This window comes from Lacerta agilis, chromosome 11, assembly GCF_009819535.1.
Source record: "Lacerta agilis isolate rLacAgi1 chromosome 11, rLacAgi1.pri, whole genome shotgun sequence".
Classification (NCBI taxonomy): domain Eukaryota; kingdom Metazoa; phylum Chordata; class Lepidosauria; order Squamata; family Lacertidae; genus Lacerta; species Lacerta agilis.
This window is the reverse complement of record NC_046322.1, coordinates 17,188,693-17,208,657: the sequence shown is the minus strand read 5'-3', so window position 1 is coordinate 17,208,657 and position 19,965 is coordinate 17,188,693.

Genomic DNA, 19,965 nt, shown 5'->3' with positions numbered 1-19,965 from the left:
CGCCTCCCCCAGGCAGGATCGGACGGTTAACTGGGGTAGGCGGAGACCCCAGGTATCCCTTCTGAGGGAGGGCACAGCCAGCCGAACTTCCAGGTGTTGCCCAGGAATTCAGGGGGGCTGTGCACAACCATGCAAACGTCGCCCCCCCCATTTGATGTGGGGAGTGGTCATTGTCAAATTTGCCCATCCCTTGCTCAGACTGAACTTGACAACCAGGGCCGTCTTAAGGAGATCGGCCGCCCTGGTGCAGCGATCCCTCCGGCGCCCCCAACGTGCCGCCTCTCCGCTGCCTCCCTCCCACGCTTGCTGCCCCTCAGGAGGGGGGTGGGTGAGCGGGGGATGAGGGGCGTGGCGCTGGAGAGGGGTGGTGCTGTTCTGTCACAGGCAAGATTTTGTTGCAGGTCGCAGTTGTTGCTGTTCATTGTACCTTAGCTCAAGCCTTTTGCCTTATGGCACAGACTCAGGGCACAGTAACATTTCCCCTCCCGTTCTCCCTCATAGCCCTGGCATTTCAGCAATGCCCTTGGATTCTGTACAAGGAGGCGGACTCTTATCTCTGCCCAGATTTGACAGGGGCAATGGTGGCAGGGGTAGTGGGGGGGAGGGGACTTTGTTCACATATTCCCTCTGGCATTTCTTGGAAAGAACAGAGCCCAAGCAAGCACAGCACACGGCAATCATGCCGAGTGTCCGGGCGGTATGTAAATATTAATACTTGTGCAGCTTTTGTGTTCGCTGCAGTTTACAAGATACCCGGTGGCTGCAGAACCACGCTAATTCGGTTTATCGTAAGGATGACAGTTATGGGAACAAATTCTATCACTCTTCCAGGCTGGACTGTTTGGAATCTCTTTTCTATGTTTAGTCAAAGTGAAGCCATCGCAGACTTATTCAAAGCCTGCTCAAGTCAATGCGAGCCATTCCAGGGATTTCAAAGGGCCCCCTCTGGCAAAGGCTTGAAGCGAAAGGAAATTCAGGTGTGAGCTGGGTGGTGTTTCATGTAACCAGCTGGCACCAGAAAGCACAGATCTTATCAACGGCGTAAGCCGCTATCCAGAGCCTTCCATTGGTTCCATCACACCAGTCAACCTGACCGCGTGGATTAAACAGCAACATCAAAAGCATCCGTTCAAATTCAACATTGCCATTTTTCATCTTCATCCCTGTACATCTGTCACAACCTGAGGAGGAGTTTGTGGAGGTTTCACAAGAAACTGAAATAATTTTTATGGGAGTGAGAGGAAAGCACATATACTACTATAAATATAATAATACCAACAAACAAAGGTGGCTGGTATTGCTCTTCTTGCCTGGTGTCTTCTGAAGAAGATGGAAGAGTGCCCCACAGCATGTTCTGGTGCTGGGAGTCTTTAGTTGCTGCAAGGATAAAAATAATAATAATTTTATTATTTATATCCCGCCCATCTGACTGGGTTGCCCCAGCCACTCTGGGCAGCTTCCAGCAAAACAAACACAATTAGAAACTTCCCTATACAGGGCTGCCTTCAGAGGTCTTCTAAAAGTCACTAGATGTTTGACACCTGATGGCAGGGCATTCCACAAGGCAGATGCCACTACCGAGAAGGCCCTCTGCCTCGTTCCCTGTAACTTCCCTTCTTTTTTTTCTTTTTTTTAAAGATTTTATTGGTTTTCCACAAAAACAGAACACAGAGACAATACAAAACAAATATAACATAAAACATTTACAAACCTAAACATAGACACATCTAAACTGGAACACCAGAACATCTCTTTACTTGTTTCGGGGGAAAAAAAAAATTCTTGTTTTGAATCTTCTTGGGGTGACTTCCCCCGTTTTCTCTCCTTTGCTTTCAATGCTAATTTACTTTAATAACATCCATCTTTAAATTTAAAATCCATTATCATTATCTATTATCATTAAAATAGCCAAATAGACTTCTTTACATTTGATTAACCTTATAATACAATATATTACTTCTTAAATCAATTCTCAAATCTTATTTACCTAAACTTCTGCTGATAATCATTCAGATATCTCTTCTCTAGTTCGAAAATCCTAAAAACTTAACATCTTATAATACAACATAATACTTCTTAGATCAAATCTTAAATCTTATTTTACTTAGACTGCTGCTGATAATCAATCACATATCTCTTCACTAGTTCAAAATCATAAAATCTTAACACGCTATCTTCAGGGTACCATAGAGCCGTCCTAATTATAATTCTATCATTTTCACCCTATCCCTCTTCTAACCATTTTCCTTGGCCATCTCAGGCTCACCCACCAAACATCTCTCCACCTCCCTCCACCATCATTGTTCAGTATCACCTCTTTTTCTTTAATGCCAAAAATCAAAACACAGTCCATAAACTTCCTCGCAGGGAACTCCGGGGAACGCCAACTCTCATCTTCCAGCAACACCATTTCAAAGTTCAGATCATCTTCAACTTGTATCTTCAAAAATCTTCTCACCTTCATCTCTGGACTCTCACCCCAGAGACAGGATATAAATCTTCCAACCCTGGGTCTCTCACCCCCCCCCCCAGGGTTTTAGGGCACCAACCCTGTGTCCCTGTAACTTCCCTTCTTGCAGTGAGGGAACTGCCAGAAGGCCCTTGGAGCTGGACCTCAGTGTCCAGGCTGAATGATGGAGGTGGGGACACTCTTTCAGGATGAGGCTGGCTGCCAATAATCCCACTGAAATCTTTTGGGCAATGGTAGGGTGATCAGCTGCAACTGAGGACATAGTTCCTCCACCTTTAGTGCAATTTCCAGTCTTTCCACAATGGGCTAGGAAGTACACCTATCTAAAAACCCAGAGAGCTGCTGCCAGCCAATGTATTGTAATTTGTTTGTGTTATTTTCTTACATTTATATTTTACCTTCTTTCCATCATGGAACTGAAGGCATCATACAAGTGCTTCCCAGGCAGTGTCACAGTCTGGCACTAGCCAGACCCAAACCTCCTTAGGTTCAACCAGGCAATGGCATTGTGGCTCTTTCAGCCCACACCCAGGGTAGACTCAGTATTGAGTTGGATGGACTAATGGTCTGACTCAGTATAAAGCAGCTCCTGAGTTGGAAGGTGAAGCAATGGTAAGAAAACCTGAAGTTGCTGAAATTCTCCCTTCTGCAAAAGTATTGCACATGCAGGTATCCTGCCCTCCTTTGGCATCTGTCATCCCACTGAATCAAACAAGAAGAGGAGGAGGAGGAGGAGGAGGAGGAGGAGGAGGAGGAGGAGGAGGAGGAGTTGGGATTTGATATCCCGCTTTATCACTACCCAAAGTAGTCTCAAAGTGGCTAACAGTCTCCTTTCCCTTCCTCTCCCACAACAAACACTCTGTGAGGTGAGTGGGGCTGAGAGACTTCAAAGAAATGTGACTAGCCCAAGGTCACCCAGCAGCTGCATGTGGAGGAGTGGAGATGCGAACCTGGTTCCCCAGATTACGAGTCTACCGCTCTTAACCACTACACCACACTGGCTGCAAAGTTCCTCTACCTTCATTGCAGGATGTCACATGTTGCAGAGCATTTCGAAATTGACTTGGTCCTCTGCCAGAGCAGGCTAGGAAACTCCAGGGGAGTGTTTGTAGTTGTTGAAACAAACAGAAGACCGAGAATGTACAAAATATTACAAAAATAGGAAACTACACATGGAAAAGAAGCTGCAACATATCATTACTTTTTATAGCATGTCCCCTCTTTTGCTTGCAAGATACTCTACACAATGGCTTTGAAACATCTGGAGATGTTCAGACTGGAACTCATTCAATTACTTCTGTCTGCTGCATCATACAGAATGGACATTTTGTGGAATTTTCTGCAATGTCCACAGAATCTCCATACTTAGTGTAGAGCATTATTTCAAAAAGTACATTTTAATCCCACATGCTGTTGTTGTTTGGATGTGTTTTTTGTTTTTGTTTTTAACCCGCATAGCGTGTTAATTTAAAAGGTAGCTTTCAAATCTTCACAAAGACCATAGTGGAGAAAGTGATGTATTTTTGTATTTATTTTTTTTAATTGTAGAAAGCCGAAATGGGGAAGCTAGTCTTTGATGTTTACATACAGTTAAATTGTTCAAATGGCATTTTCACAAGCTGCCAAGTCTTAAGGAAGAACACATTTTGGCAGACGTCAAACTTCAGGAAAGTCACTGTGTGAGGTGATAGCCTGAGAAAGTTTTGAATAAACTGACAAACAAACAAACAAACAACTGGCACAGATATAGGCATGATATATGCTTTCGTTGTATTATCATGTATCTTCCCTATTATTTCTGTTACATGTTGAAAAGTGCATTAAACACCTCTTCTCTCCTGACTCACATTAGAGTCTAATTCATGATGACTGCAACCCTGAATTTCATTAGAAGAAATGCTCACATAGAGGCTATTTCTGGTTTATTCAGGAGTCAATAAGGCAAATTGCTAGCAAGGTCCCAATGTTTACTTCTGCGGTGAAGTCAGACATAACATTTCAAGAACAGTGGAAGTATGCTGAAAGTATCCTCACCGCACTGAATTCAAACATACCTTTTTCTCTCCTGAGGTGAGCTCTGAAAAACAAGTTCTGCAAGTTTTCAGCGTGGTTGAGTTTTACATAGGGGGTGTAGTAATTGAGGGTCCCTATTGCCTAGCATCTCATTATATCAGAATCACACCTCCAAAACTTCAGTCTCTTTAGTAGTTTTCAGACCTTCGGGGGGGGGGGATGGGTTTTTAGAAGTTGAAGGATGAAATACACGACTTTTAGTCATTCTTTTATAAAAGGAGCTGGCTGGTGAACCAGTACAGTCGTACCTTGGAAGTCGAATGGAATCCGTTCCAGAATTCCGTTCGACTTCCAAAATGTTTGAAAACCAAATCGTGGCTTCTGATTGGCTGCAGGAAGCTCCTGCAGTCAATCAGAAGCCATGGAAGTCCTGTCAGATGTTCAGGTTCCAAAAGAACGTTTGCAAACCGAAACAATCATTTCCGGGTTTGCGGCGTTTGGGAGCCAAAACGTCCAAGTTCCAGGGCTTTTGGGATCCAAGGTACAATTGTATTAAGTTTGCTCATATATGTGTGTGTAAGGCAGGGTGGGAATCTAAAATAAAATAACTGCTAAAAGACCCACAATATGGGGTTCAGACTTCACAATAAGCCACAGTTTATCATGAAAGGAATGAGCCCAGGCAAGTCTTGACCTTGTGTGTTTCTCCACCCTTCTCTGACACATCTGAGAGTTTGCCTAAGCCTATGCTGCTGGGACCCAGGATCAGACATCCCTTGGGGTTTGGCATCTGCTAACCGCCACCATGTTGGGACCCTCTCTAGGGTCCTCCAAATCTAACTCTCAGGATCTGACCACCACCACCTTCACAGGACCCATGACACTTTCTTACATCTTTAGCCAAGGTGAGATTTTAAATAATCAGAGCTGCATCAACTATTCTCCACTTTCTCCTTTCCAGAACTGTGGTCACTTCCAGGGAATCTTTTTATTGACAATAAATCAGTCTTTGTTTGCAGGGAGATTAGATGCTGCTGCATCATACATCAAGCAAGTGCTTTCAAATGCATATTGCTATCACTTTCTTTATAGCAAAAAGTATCCCAGTCTTGGGGGGGGCGGGGCGGGAGGAGAGCAAGACCTCCAAATCAACTTTAATTGCACAACCTCAGTTTGCCAACATGTGATCGAATCCCACCGCAAAATAGTAAGATTTTGCAAGCACGCTAGATATGCTGATAAACACATTATGCAATTTAGAAACTGATTTAGTAAAAATCAGCCCAGAGTCATATGCTACCAATTAACACTAGAATTGCAATTTAGAAAACACTTGGTTAGGACTTTTGTTGCAATCAATACAATTTCAATGAGACATTTGAGTGCACTTAACTCTGAGTTTTGCTCAGTACATTTTCAGGAGGAAGAAAGGATTCGTATTACCTGAGTACTACTGCTCTCATGGATCTGTGGATCAAATTCAGACTGATTAGGATCATATTGTTGCCCCATGGTGGCCTAAACTGGCCTAAGTAAAAGTATTCAGCTGAGTTACAGATTTTGGCACCAAACTCCATTTTGGTAAACTATCTTTTGCAGATTTTCATCAAGCTTCATAAAATGAAGCATTGAGTTATTATTATTATTATTTAAAGCACAACTCTTGGATTTTTGCAGTTACACTTGTTTTCTTGGATCAAGTGAATTACCTGACCTTTATTGTGCCCTTTTTAGAATGCCAACAGGAATTAGCTTGACTGGCAGCTTGCCAGTTCTAAATATAGTGTAAATCAAAATATTTAAACTTAAGTAACACAGTTTATACAGAACAGGTATGAATCATTCCAGCACCATGCTGTCTTTACATGATATAAAGCTTACTACAGTTTCTTGTATTTTCTTAAAAGGAAATGTAACATCCTTTGAATTTCTGGAGCAACTGGTCACCCAATGGATTTTTAAATGGAAGCACACAAAAGTCTGATGAGATTCTAGTCCGTATGATCAAACAAGATTGAAGGGAATTAGTCAAAAATACAATTTTGGGGAACACAAGAGGAAAAGAGGAAAGCCTGGATACAATTACACAGAAAATATTAGTAGTAGTAGTAGTATTTTTTTAAAAAACATGGAGACAAATGTAAACTATTGGGGGAGGGAAATGGCTCTTGCTAGGGAATAATAAGAAGTTTCCCTAGGTATTATGTTTTAGCATTCATGTAAGTGCTCTCCAGTCTTTCCAATTATTTCACCATTCCCTACCTACAACAAAAATATCAGTAAGTAGTTCCATCCTCCCATGTGTATTATTATTGGTCCACCTTCAACTTCCGCAATGGATTACTGGTGATGACTGACAAATCTTGACAGTTTGCCCAATGCTATTTCTCAGTACAGTGGAAGACTTTGGAGGTCTCAAATTTCAGTGGTGCCCAGTGAGAAATATGGCGCCCCCTGCCTCTCACACCCCATTCTAAATAATAACTGTGGTGTCCCCTGCAGTGCCCCCTAAATCGGCCTCTGCTCACCATATCTTGCTCCTGGGGCAGCCACTTAACCATTTTATTATTGGTTGAGAACCTTCATCAACCTGCATGGGCAAACTTCCAAAGGCTGCAGGCCAGTGGTGGATTTGGCCAGAGGCAAAAGTGGGCAGAGCAGCAGCCATACAGAAGTCAGATGTTTCCACATGCACCCAAGCAAGCAAGAGGGATTCTTAGGACACATTCTTTGTAATGGACACATTCCATCCAGTCAAAAGCAATCTGGGTCAGTATGGAGCAGCGCCAATGTGAGATGTGGCCTGTGGAGGGTCCTGAACAGAGAAACCTGGAGGGCTGAATTCAGCCTCTAAGGCTGAGGACACACACACACACGGATTTACATTACAATCATCTCACCAAAGAGATGGTTTTGTACTTTTCCTACTTCCTGATTCTGCCTCATTTCCCTGATTGGCTAGGAGATGTGTGAAACTGAGCCTATTGTTTTTCAAAATCTTTATAAATAACTTGGATGGAGGAATTGAGGGGATGCTCATCAAATTTGCAGATGACACCAAACTGGGAGGGGTAGCTAATGCTGCAGAATACAGAACTGTGATTCAAAATGACCTTAACTGGGCCCAGACTAACAAAATGAATTTCAATAGGGACAAATGCCAGGTTCTGCATTTAGGCAGGAAGAACCAGCTGCAGATGGGGGACACCTGGCTTACTAGCAGTCCATGTGAAAAGGATCTAGGGGTCTTGGTATACCACAAGCTTAACATAAGTCAACAATATGATGCAGCATCAAAAAACCCCATGCTATTCTAGGCTGCATCAATAGAAGTACAGTGTCCAGATTAAAGGAAATAATAGTACCATTGTATTATGCCTGAGTCAGACCACACCTGGAATTCTGTGTCCAGTTCTGGGTGCCACTATTTAGGAAGGATATTGACAAATTGGAACATGTGTACAGAAGGGAACTGGGTCTGGAAACCAAGCTTTATGAGGAATGGTTGAAGGAGGTATGTTTAGCCTGGAAAAGAGAAAACTGAGAGGATATATGATAGCCATCTTCAATTATCTTAAGGGTTGTCCCATGGAAGATGGAGCAAGCTTGATTTCTCCTGTTCTGGAGGGTAGGACTGAATCAATGGCTTCACGTTACAAGAAATGAGATTATGATTAAACATCAGAAAGAGCGGTTTGACAGCAGGACAGAGTCCCTCAGAAGTCCTTCATTGCAAGTTTTTAAGCAAAGGTTGGATGGCCATCTGTCATTGATGCTTTAGTTGAGAATTCTGCATGACTCTCAGTACTCCTTCCAACTCTACAGTTCTATGACTATGAATGGTTGATTACTTGCCTTTCCACCCCACCTTTCCACCAAGGAGCTGAAGGTGTGCATAGTTCTCCCCCTTCTCATTTGATCCTTGCAGTAACCCTGTGAGGTAGGTTAGGCTGAAAGATGATTGCTGGCCCTAGATCACCCAGTGGACTTCATGGCTTTGTGGGGATTTGAACCCTAGTCTCCCAGGTCCTAATCCAACACTCTAACCACTATGCAATACTGATTCTATTAAGTTCATGGAAGATCTGCATGGCACAGATGTTTAACATTTCACTTTGAGCCAAGATGAGCAATTAAGTCTGAAGTATGTTATTCACACCTAATCAGAAGAAACCACTCTGGATGATGGGAAATGTTGTTAATGATGGAACTCATTCAGTAAGATTGCATGCTCAGTTTGGAATTATAACAGCAGATACCTCCAGTACCAATTGTATTCCATTTCTGCTCATTGTGAGGAAAAACATTTTCTTTTAAAATTTCCATGTGTGGGCCATTCTTGTAGAACTTTATTGATATGCCAAGTGTTTGCGGTCTTGGCTTCCTTGGGAATTTAGGCTGTGGGATAAATTAAAAACTAGCAACAACCATCTTAAAAAGAAAGCAAACTTAATGTCCTTTCCTTTCCTTTTAAAATACTTTAGTTTTGCATGTTATGCTGAGCAATTTCCTCTAGGATTTGCCATCAACTGGACTGGTCCATTTCATTGATGACAGACGCTTACAACATTCAAGTAATTGAGGGGTAGGGAGAAGAGGGAGGGAGAGAGAGAGAGAGAGATTAATAGGGTAGGACAAGCTTCCCTGCGTACCATAGTAGGACATACGTTTTCATAAAAATCCAATGAGGGGGAAAAAAAGAATACTCAGGATATGACATTTTCCAGGATCACACAGCTGTGTTAAATCTGCTAAGACTACAGACTGGATTTCATCATAAATCAGCAAATACCGTACAAATGGAAAGATATTTTTATAGGGCTTTTACTTGAAGTCTTTGGGTTTAACCTTCTTAAAAAAATTGGAGGGATGTGTGAGCTTTGAGCCAAAGTCACTATTTGTCTCTAGTGCTTTATGCCAAAGATAAATATTGGATTAATTGTCTTCATCATCAGCTCAAACCACTTAAGGGTTATCTCTGCAGTCTAATGACCAGGCAGCTGAAAACAAAACACAAAAAATTGATGTAGTTTAAAAGCCCATAAACCACTTGTTATAGTCATTACATCCAGCACATTAACATGTTTTAGCCAGATTGTCTTCCTGCACATCTAAAGGAAAGCATACATTGAGTAAGCTGCAACATTCCTAATGAATATTGAGTCATTCAACTTTTACCTACTTAGCTCACTTTTTGTGTGTACAAGTTGTAGAGTGAGTGCTTCGTTATTTTTATATATATTATTGCTATTGTTATTAATTTATATCCCACTCTTCCTCCCAAAGAAGCCCAGGGTGGCAAACAGCTGCAAATTTTTAAAGAAAAACCTACAGATAGCTGCAAGAACGCAATTCAAGCATTTCAGTCTGTATGTGTTACAGACAAATAAGGAAAGTGTACTACTGCAGACTGTACATAGAGGTTAATGGTGATGAGGTGCAAATGAATTGTTGTTGTTGTTGTTGTTTAGTCATGTCCGACTCTTCGTGACCCCATGGACCAGAGCACGCCAGGCACTCCTGCCTTCCACTGCCTCCCACAGTTTGATCAGACTCATGTTGGTAGCTTGAGAACAGGGAGTCTTCTCTTCGAGCCTCAGCTTCAGGATCTGTCCTTCCAGTGAGCACTCAGGCCTGATTTCCTTAAGAATGGATAGGTTTGATCTTCTTGCAGTCCATGGGACTCTCAAGAGTCTCCTCCAGCACCAGAATTCAAAAGCATCAATTCTTTGGCAATCAGCCTTCTTTATGGTCCAGCTCTCACTTCCATACATTACTACTGGGAAATATTTTTGCTGACACAAGGATTAGCATCAATGCAATGTGATTTCCCCCTTTCCTCTCCCATGTGCTCCCCATGCCATCTCCAGATCTGTTGGGGAAAAACCCTGGACCGATTCAGATGGTGGGGGAAGGAGATAAGGGGGAAATATTCTGTTGCAGAAAGAGAAACCCTTGTGCTTATAGAACATTCACCTTAGCAACATTAACTAAAACTCATTATTTCATGTAATTTCATGTTAAAAACCATTTAAATTGTTTATGAACTGGTTATGTTGTTTTGGTGCATTTCTGTGTTTGGTGTTATGACTAATTGGTAAAGAGTCTATGAATGAAACACGCAGCCTTTATTGTTGCTTTGAAAGCATTGCAATTATGTAAAGTTCAACTCAAAACACATTTAATTCCATTGCATAGCACTACTTCTTGTGGACATTAGAGGTTTCAATTTTCTTCTAGTTCTCCAGCGCCCACAAACAACTTTTTCCACAATAAATGGAATAAATCCAGGGCTGAGACCCACAGAGCCCTATACCCAAGTGAAATGCACTTCCATTCAACGTTTCTTTCCAACTGCCACCCTTGGTACTATGTTAAATCTTGTCCTGGGGTGTTCCCTGAACCTTCAGAAACCAGTTTTTCATGGATCCATAGATCAACCCAATATGAATAAAACAAAGAGACTTGCAGAAGGGAGGATAATCATAGGATCTGCAAGTTCCTCCAAGTATGTATTTTGGAACAGTGATAAGAGAGGAATTTCTCTCCCATCTCAGTGCTATTACTCATCAGCATTCTCCAACTCCAGCTACATAAGTACATTAACTCGCTTCATTTTGAATAATGTCTCGGCAACTGCTACTACAACAACAACTAAAGAACACCAGCTTCATTTAAGAAAGAAGTTATGACATTAATAATGATTATTAAACCTGCTAAAATTCCATGTTGAAGTTAGCCACGCTATTTATTTGTGCATTCTGCTGGAAAGCCAACGCTGAATTGGTCTGATGATGAGCAATTGTCTGGAATGCAAGTAGATAAAGGATAATTATGTCTGTGATATGTTGGCATGTGCATCCTTGTAGGGTGTCATCATGAACTGGAAGAAACCAAAAAAGGAAGTGAGATTACGCAGTACATGAGGTTTTCCTCCCTGTTGTTGTGTCTGGAAGACACAGATATCCTTAGAAGATACAGCTATCAATAGCTACTTCCATACTAGAGGTTATATTCAACATAGCACTAAAAAGATGGATCTGTCAGTGCCCTATGGAGCAATCTCACGTCTCATCTTCCTGCGTGTTGTTTTGGGTGTTTCCCCCACCTTCCAGAACAGATTTGAGGACAGCACTGGCGGAAGTAGGAGGGAAGTCCTATTGCACTAGTGGGAATCCTTGTTCTGGCTTCTGTTAGCACAACCAGTTAGGAATTTACTGTGGAATTGCAATGCTTCATTCACTATCTTGCAGGGCGTCTTTTCCCTGTGGTTCTTCCACATTTATTCAGGTCACAGAAAGTCCAGCCTAGAAGAACAGAAGAGTAGCACTATCTCCATACCCTTTCATCTTTCTGTAAGAGTTTAGCAGGCATTTGATATATTCTCTGAATCTTCAAACCAGTGCTAAAATAATATATATAATTTTCTTCTTTTAATAAAAGATAAAAATCAATAACGTTATAATGTGTTTTGTTTTTAAAGAAAATTTTAAAAGTCCTCCACGATTACCTCCATAATAATATTTATTATATTTTTAGGTGCCGGGCTAGATAGCATGCCTCTTCAAACAGCCCTTTGGCAGATTAAATATTCTGCAAGCTTTTAAATGTGTCTGTGGGAAGGGCTCTTATGACAAAGGGCAGTATATTAAAAACAACAACAACAATTTATTTAGAGACCACCCACCTGACTGGGTTGCCCCAACCACTCTGGGCAGCTTCCAGCAAATCAAAATATCATTAGCCATTGTGGCTAAAATGGCAGTGACAATAAAGGTTGTTGTTGTACTAAATAACATTATAGTCGTATGGTGTTATAGTGGTCTATCTCACCTTCATTGAAAAACAACAAGAAAAGCAATGATGTTTTGTGATGCTTAAAAGATCAATATTAAACAAACAAAAAAAACATGGCTATAAAACGGTGCCCACCACAAGGTAATATTCTCAGAGTGAATATGTGGTAAGCTTCAAGTGGCTCTACCTACAACAGTTATGTCAAACCCACTGGTGTGGATGGAACGTAGTGAGACGAACAAATGGAAAAGTGGAATATTGCCAATGGTGTGGAGAGTCAAGTGAAATTCTTCTTGTAGGGTCACTATTTGGATAGTGCTGCTAGGAGCCACCCATCTGGAAGTAGCCATAAGCTATATGATGGCTATAAGATGATTGACCATCAGGGGAAACAAGATGCTGTGTTTTGTGGTTCTGTAGGGTTCTTCTTATGTTCCCCTGGACAACCTTGTCCAAGCTTCTGCCCAATGCTCCTCCTCACCCCTTCTGAGCACAGCCACCCCCTCTCAGTCAAGTCCCACAGTTCCTCTTCATTACTATCTTTCCTGTGAGCATCAGCATATGAGCATCTCAGACCCTCAACCTATAAGGACCTGCTGCCTCTTCTCATTCTGTAACCACCATAATAAGAGAGCTGAAGCGATAAAATAAATATCAGATGCTCTGAACCTATTGTATACATTTGGATAAACTGATTTAACTCAACCTGTCCTGTCTATTTATATAAGACTTCTGGAAGAAGAGGGGCCTCGGATTTAGACAGAAGCCAGACTTATGATACTCCTCTCAAGCCTCACACATGGCAATCACTGGCCCTTACACATGGCCCCTCCAAACATGAGTATCTCAGCCTTCAGTACTGAGGTATCTTGGTTGCTAGGTAACTGTTTGAATGAGCTTAGGAGCTACATGTCAGTTGGTGGGCATTATAAAGATGCAAATAGGTGTGAAGGGATTCAGTTCTTTGGTGGCGGCTGCCACAAACACACTTATGTGTGTTTTCTCCATTGCAATTCCTAAGAGGAAGGGATATTATTAGGGAGCTTTTTCCCAGGCAAGGTGTTCCAGATTCCCCAAACACAGTCTATTACCTTTCTTACTCCCTCAGGTTTTGAACAACACTTCTTCTGGCTGCTGTGGCAGAGGAGTAGGGGGACACATGTTACAAATGTGGAACATTATATAGATATAAATTCTGCAGACAATATAGACCAGTTAGGGTACTCTTCATTGTATCTCTTCATTTTATAGCTCTATACAACAACCCTGTCAGGTAAATAATGGGGGTGTTGTTAGTGTGCCATTCGCCATACTGCACTACAACTTTGCTAAGCAAACCTTGAAGTGTTGAAGGACTTCTGAATCCAAGCTGACACTGTCTTGGAATGAAGAAAAGGAAATAAGAATTAGCCCCATCCCATAGCTTGACCAATCGTGGCTAGGAGTGGCTAGGAGCTAGGTGGAGTCATAGATCTAAAGAAAGTGTAGACTTGCACATGCTGGCCAGCTTCCCTTTTGACTTGAAATGTTCATTTTGGGCTTCTCATAAGTACGTAAAGACAAGGAGCAGGTGGGGGAAGCATTGGCCTGCAATGGTGCACACCTGAGAGGTGCCAGAACTGTGCTCCGGCATGCTCCAGCTGAAAAAAGCACTGACTTATACCAAGACTACCAGACAGCACCTGGCTGCAAGTCAACCAGCTTCAGGACAGGAGAATGGGTTGAGGCCAGATCTCACCAACCCTGGTCTAATCCAGCTCTGATCTTGATGGTAGTTGTAGTCCAAAACATTTGGAGGGGCCTCTTTTGCAAGGCCTCAATACATAATCAGGCACCAAAGACTTCTTTTAAGCTTCATTTTTCTCAAATCAACATGCCATGTGCACAGAGAAAAGGAATGTTAGGGTTGTTGTTAACCTAGCAAGCATTTAAATAGCTCAGCATTTTGGCACGATTGCAAGGTTTCTGTCAGAGGTCCATCAGCATGAAGGGCAGATGGGCAATGGGGACTGAGAAATTTGAACTCGTGCTTTTCATAACCATGTGGGAAAATAAAATGTCAATAGATAGCAAAAGCTAACATATTGGTGTGGTGTAAAAGAACATTTTTCTTTCTTATTCTTTTACGCTGCCTGAATCACATGCTTAAGACACCTTTGCAATGAGACGAATCCACAGCTTGTAATGTACCAAGAAAGATGAAGCCAGGGCCAGATTTACTGTCATGCAAAGTCAGCATGTGCAAAAGGCCTCAACGTTTTTATGGCCTAAAAGTTGTTGAAGAACAAACAGGTCCTGCTCAGAAAACTCACCTGCAGCAATCAGCCATTAATAAACACACAGAGAATACTAAAAGAATACAAGAGAATCCACAGTTGGTGAGTGGGCTTGTCAGTGTTTTGGACAAAGACCTGCCATGCCAGGGACCATGCTATAACAGTTCAAAATCTGGATTCATGCATATTGTAGGTCTACCTTCCATTGCAACCCAGGAAATTAGTGGGTCCAGAAACTGAGGGCTCAAATTGTTACGGGATAGCCAGATGCTGCCACTCACAAAATCAGGAAGTACCACAAACAATATCACCGCCACACAATAGCCACACTAGTGAGATGCAGGTGCACCAACCCAGAAGGTCAGGCTTTCTGTTTCACTATGTAGGCAGTTCAGTGGCAACAAGTGAAGCCCTTCTTGCCACGGGCTCCTCATTTCTCTCCAGGTCTAGCACTCCATTCCAGCTTGTAGGTCACAAGCTGTGGTACACACTCAATTTTTGCCCCAAAAGTTTTCTTGTGTACCAAAACTACCATAGAATTTGTTTACACCACTTACCTTGTTTGCCTCCTCTCTTTAAGTACTCTGTCCACTCTAGTTAATTAAATATAGTGGAAATGTCAAAATGCCCTGCACAGTTTGACCTAAACCAGAGAGACTATTTTAAGATGAAAATAGTGATCAGCAAAACTGCATTTCATTACAGGCAAGTAAATCTTGCTTTTTGTACGAGGAATCTGATTAATAGCAAAAGCCGAAGAGAACAAGCTTTCATCCATCAAGATATTTCTCAATTATATTTCGGGTGCCCCTTTCAAAGGTCAGCTATTTGACATAGCAAGACAATTAGTCCTTAACATTTTTCCCCTTTCCTAATCAGCTCCATTCATATGACATTTTTGCTCTCCTGAGGATTAGTTCACATAGCTCAAATCTCTTATTGACGTCAATATTCTTGTTATTGGTTTGTTGTTTTAAGGACCCTATAATGACTTTAAATGGCCCCAGAGTTTGGTCCCAAGTTTCTGAGATTCTTTGCAATGATAGACAACAAGACCCTTGCTACATGCTGCCTCAAACATTGTAATCTTTAACCATCAGGCTGGTTTGTTTGTACTGTACAGCCAAACTAGTTTGCCAGCTAGTTTAAATCCATGAAAAATCATCTCCAACAGCAGGCAGGCCTGTACAACTTATGGCCTTCCAAGATATACACGGCCTGTCACTAGGGATGGGCACTTGATCTATTTCAGGCCAATCTAGAACCTTGTCCGGATCAATCTTCAAAAATGGCAGGTGTTATGAGAAAGCCCAGGCCAGGGAGTTTGTGCTATCGGCTCCTAAAGGAGGCCTAAAAATATTTTTGCAGTATTCAAATTGCAAACTATCTTGGGAGGTTTGGCAGACAGGCGGTATATAAATGCAATCTGTCAATCACCTCCCCCCTGACTTGCCAACCTTTCCCTGCCTTTTGGAAGGGGGAGGAGAATACAGTGGTACCTCGACTTATGAATTTAATCCATTCCGAATGCAAATTCATAGGTCGAAAAATTCGTAAGTCGAAAAAAGCGATTTCCCCATAGGAATGCATTGGAAATGTATTAAGAGAAAATATTATGAAAATGATATATAGGTGGTATTTGACACCAGTTAAGATAGCTAAGATATATCATGTTACAAGTAATGTGTGCTGGAAATGTAAATCTGCGGAAGGTACCTTTTATCATATGTGGTGGACATGCCCAAAGGTTAAGGCTTTCTGGGAGATGATTTATAATGAACTCAAGAAGGTAATGAAAATTACCTTTAGTAAGAAACCGGAGGCCTGCCTTCTGAGCATGACCAATCATGTGATACCCAGTCAGGATAGAGTGTTTTTTATGTATGCCACAACAGCTGCTAGAATCTTACTTGCAAGAAACTGGAAAGGCGAAGAGATCCCGACAGTGGAAGAATGGCAGATGAAGCTAATGGACTTTATGGAACTCGCTGAACTGACCGCGAGACTCCGAGACCAGAGTGAGGAGAAGGTGCAACAGGATTGGAAGAAATTTAAGGACTATTTTAAAAAATCGTGTAAAATTGGATATTTGAGCAGAATTAGCCTGGTGAATTGGCTTTAGCTAGTTGATGTTAGATAAAACTGTACACAAGAAGTATTGTTATGAATGATCTAAATGTTTAAGAATGTTTTAGGATATGCAGTCTAAGTAATGAATTATATTTGATTAATTAATGTCCCAAAGACTATTAAGAAGAGTGGTTAATGTTAAGAAAAAAGATACAAAGTTACTAAAGTATATTGATATTGAACGCAGTTGAGGGAGCGGGGGAAGTCCCCCTTCAAGAAGATAGAAACTAGAATTGAATAAGGATAGTTTATTGTTCCTGTCTATGTAGGTATGTATAAGTTTTCTTTTACTCTTGTTTTTGTTTGATGTGTTTATTATGTTTTTTATGATGTATTTGTGTATGTATTGTGTTTTTGTTGTTCAATGTGAAAATAATAAAATATTTTTTTTAAAAAAAAGAAAAATTCAGAAAAAAATCATAAGTCGAGTAAACCGCATCTAAAACCGCCAACGGATGTCCATTCGTAAGTCAAAAAATTCGTATGTCGAGTAATTCGTAAATCTGTGTTTTAATGAGACCGGGACTCCAGACACACAGGTTATTCACCTTGCAATAACTGTTCTGAACACGCTGAGAATAAATTCGGATTCATTTACACCAGTGTTATCAGGGCACGCAGGAAACCTTGTTGCTCCTTTCCTCACCTTTAGAAACAGAAGATGAAACAACGAAGAAGCTAAGGAGATCCCCAATAGGGGGTGTGGGGGGCACAAAATGCCAAGAAAAGAAAAGAAATAAAACCAACCAAGTTGGCAGGAAAACGTAGTACAGTTATCTATGGGAAATAGATTAGTCGAGGGAGGGGGTGGCGGCAGAATATAGCAGGGGAGTCTTGGAACTGGATAGTGAAATAAGAAAAGGGAAAGAAAAATCAGAAGCCAATTTTAATACTTTTTTTGAATTCTGGGAATATGAAATGTGAACAGTAACTACATAAAATCAGCCTTCGGTCTGCAACATGCATGCAGTTATCCGAAATATTTAATAAATTTGGGAAGTAAATACAACCTAGCACTTTTAATGTACAGTGGGACATTGCCTCTTCTGAGCATTTCTCCCATCATAAAGGTAAAGGTAAAGGGACCCATGACCATTAAGTCCAGTCGCGGACGACTCTGGGGTTGCGGCGCTCATCTCCCATCATAGAAGGGTTCTAAGAGGGATTATGAAACAAGTCCATTTTGATGTTGTATGCTTTCTGTTTATATCTTTATAAATATATACATCTGTGTGACAAGGCTGCCTTATCGACATGTGACTTGCTTCCAAAACGTCCCTTTGAGGAATCTCTTTTATTAGGATGTATGCAAGTGTGAGGATGAGATGGTTGGACAGTGTTCTCGAAGCTACTAACATGAGTTTGGCCAAACTGCGAGAGGCAGTGAAGGATAGGGGTGCCTGGCGTGCTCTGGTCCATGGGGTCACGAAGAGTCGGACACGACTGAACGACTGAACAACAACAAATGCAAGTGTACTGAACCTTCTGCTTATTTTATTCTAGCTACAATAATGTGCTCCACACAGTCATTGTTCTTTGTTTCTTTATTGTTTGTCTTTTTTGTATGTTGCTTTCTAAAACTCAGTAAACACCTATTCAAAAAAACAGAAAGGTTGCATCTTAATCACATGAGCCCAAAATGCTCAGACTGCAGTTGGATAGAAAGATCCATAATGGATCCATACTTCCGCTTTTCACAGCCTATATAACTAGTCAGGTACAGCAACCATCACCAACCTGGTGCCCTTGAGATGTTTTGGGCTACACCTCCCATCATCCTTGACCATTAGCCATGCTGGTTGGGGGTCATCCAAAAATATCTAGAGGGCATCAGGTTGGCAGATGAGAATAATTATTTCCTTACACCATCCAGTGATGGTGTAGCTGATAATCTATCCAAATTCTCATTTTGAAGTCCACAACTACTCACAAAGTTATATTGTGTCATGGAAAGGATCACTCTAGTCATGCCATTTCTTAAAAGGAATGACCCAAAAGTCTGGCCTCAGATGACTAAAGAAATCAAAGAGCAACATTCATAAAAGAAAAATACAAGCCAATCCCAAGCTAGGTGTCAAATTAGCTTCCACAATTCACCAAGTCTATCCAACAAAGAGACCTATATGCATATAACTCTTTTTTTAAAAAAACCAACAACCTGAAATTCCACAACTGACCATTACTGCATCATCTTCCCACCATCGATGCAGCGGCATACCTATCTCATGTCTTTCACTAAAGCCACTAATATATTTCCATGCATGTTTAATGCAAAGCATCAACTACACATGATATGGAATGACTCCAAACTCACTTGCTGTTACAATTACCAGGAAACCCATGCAGATTTAATTTACCGACTTCTCTGAGTCATGAAATAAGAAAGGTCTTCTACTGAGTCACACCATTTGTCCGTTTAGGTTTTAACCCACTGGTGGCTGCACCGATTAGCAGTAGCTCTCCAAGAAGTCCTAGATCAGCCATGGCCAAACTTGGCCCTCCAGCTGTTTTGGGATTACAACTCCCATCATCCCTAGCTAACAGGACCAGTGGTCAGAGATGATGGGAATTGTAGTCCCAAAACAGCTGGAGGGCCAAGTTTGGCCATTCCTGTCCTAGATCCATTTGATGGAGATGTCGAGGACTAGAGTGCAAATAATGCACTGTACTATGCAGCTGTGGCTTCTCCCCAAGCCTCAGCAGTATAATTGAATTTTGGTTTTAACTTTGCTGCAATGAAAGCTGGCTGGCATTAAACTGTCTACTCAAAGTCTCATTTACATAACTTGGCCAGGCTTTTGCCTCTGAATCTAGTTTCTGAAAACTCATTAGAACTTACCCACATACAAAAGCTGATGGGCCCTGCTGTTTCCATTGGTGAGCAATGCCACAATTAATGATGTGTGTTTCTGGTGGGGTTATTGCTGAGTATGGCAGCCTCCCATCATGTAACCCCTCTCACACATTAATGTCTAGCTCAACATACAATCTCTCAGGGATTGCACTCGTGACATATTTACTCAGAAGTAGGAAGTGAGAGCTGGACCATATAGAAGGCTGATCGCCGAAGAATTGATGCTTTTGGTGTTGGAGGAGACTCTTGAGAGTCCCATGGACTGCAAGAAGATCAAACTTATCCATCCTTAAAGAAATCAGCCCTGAGTGCTCACTGGAAAGACAGATCCTGTATACATTGTAAATTTTATTGTTGCTATGGCCATTGGCTAATCCGAATAAAGTTTATTTATTTACTTACTGGCATCAGCAACTGGCACTCTC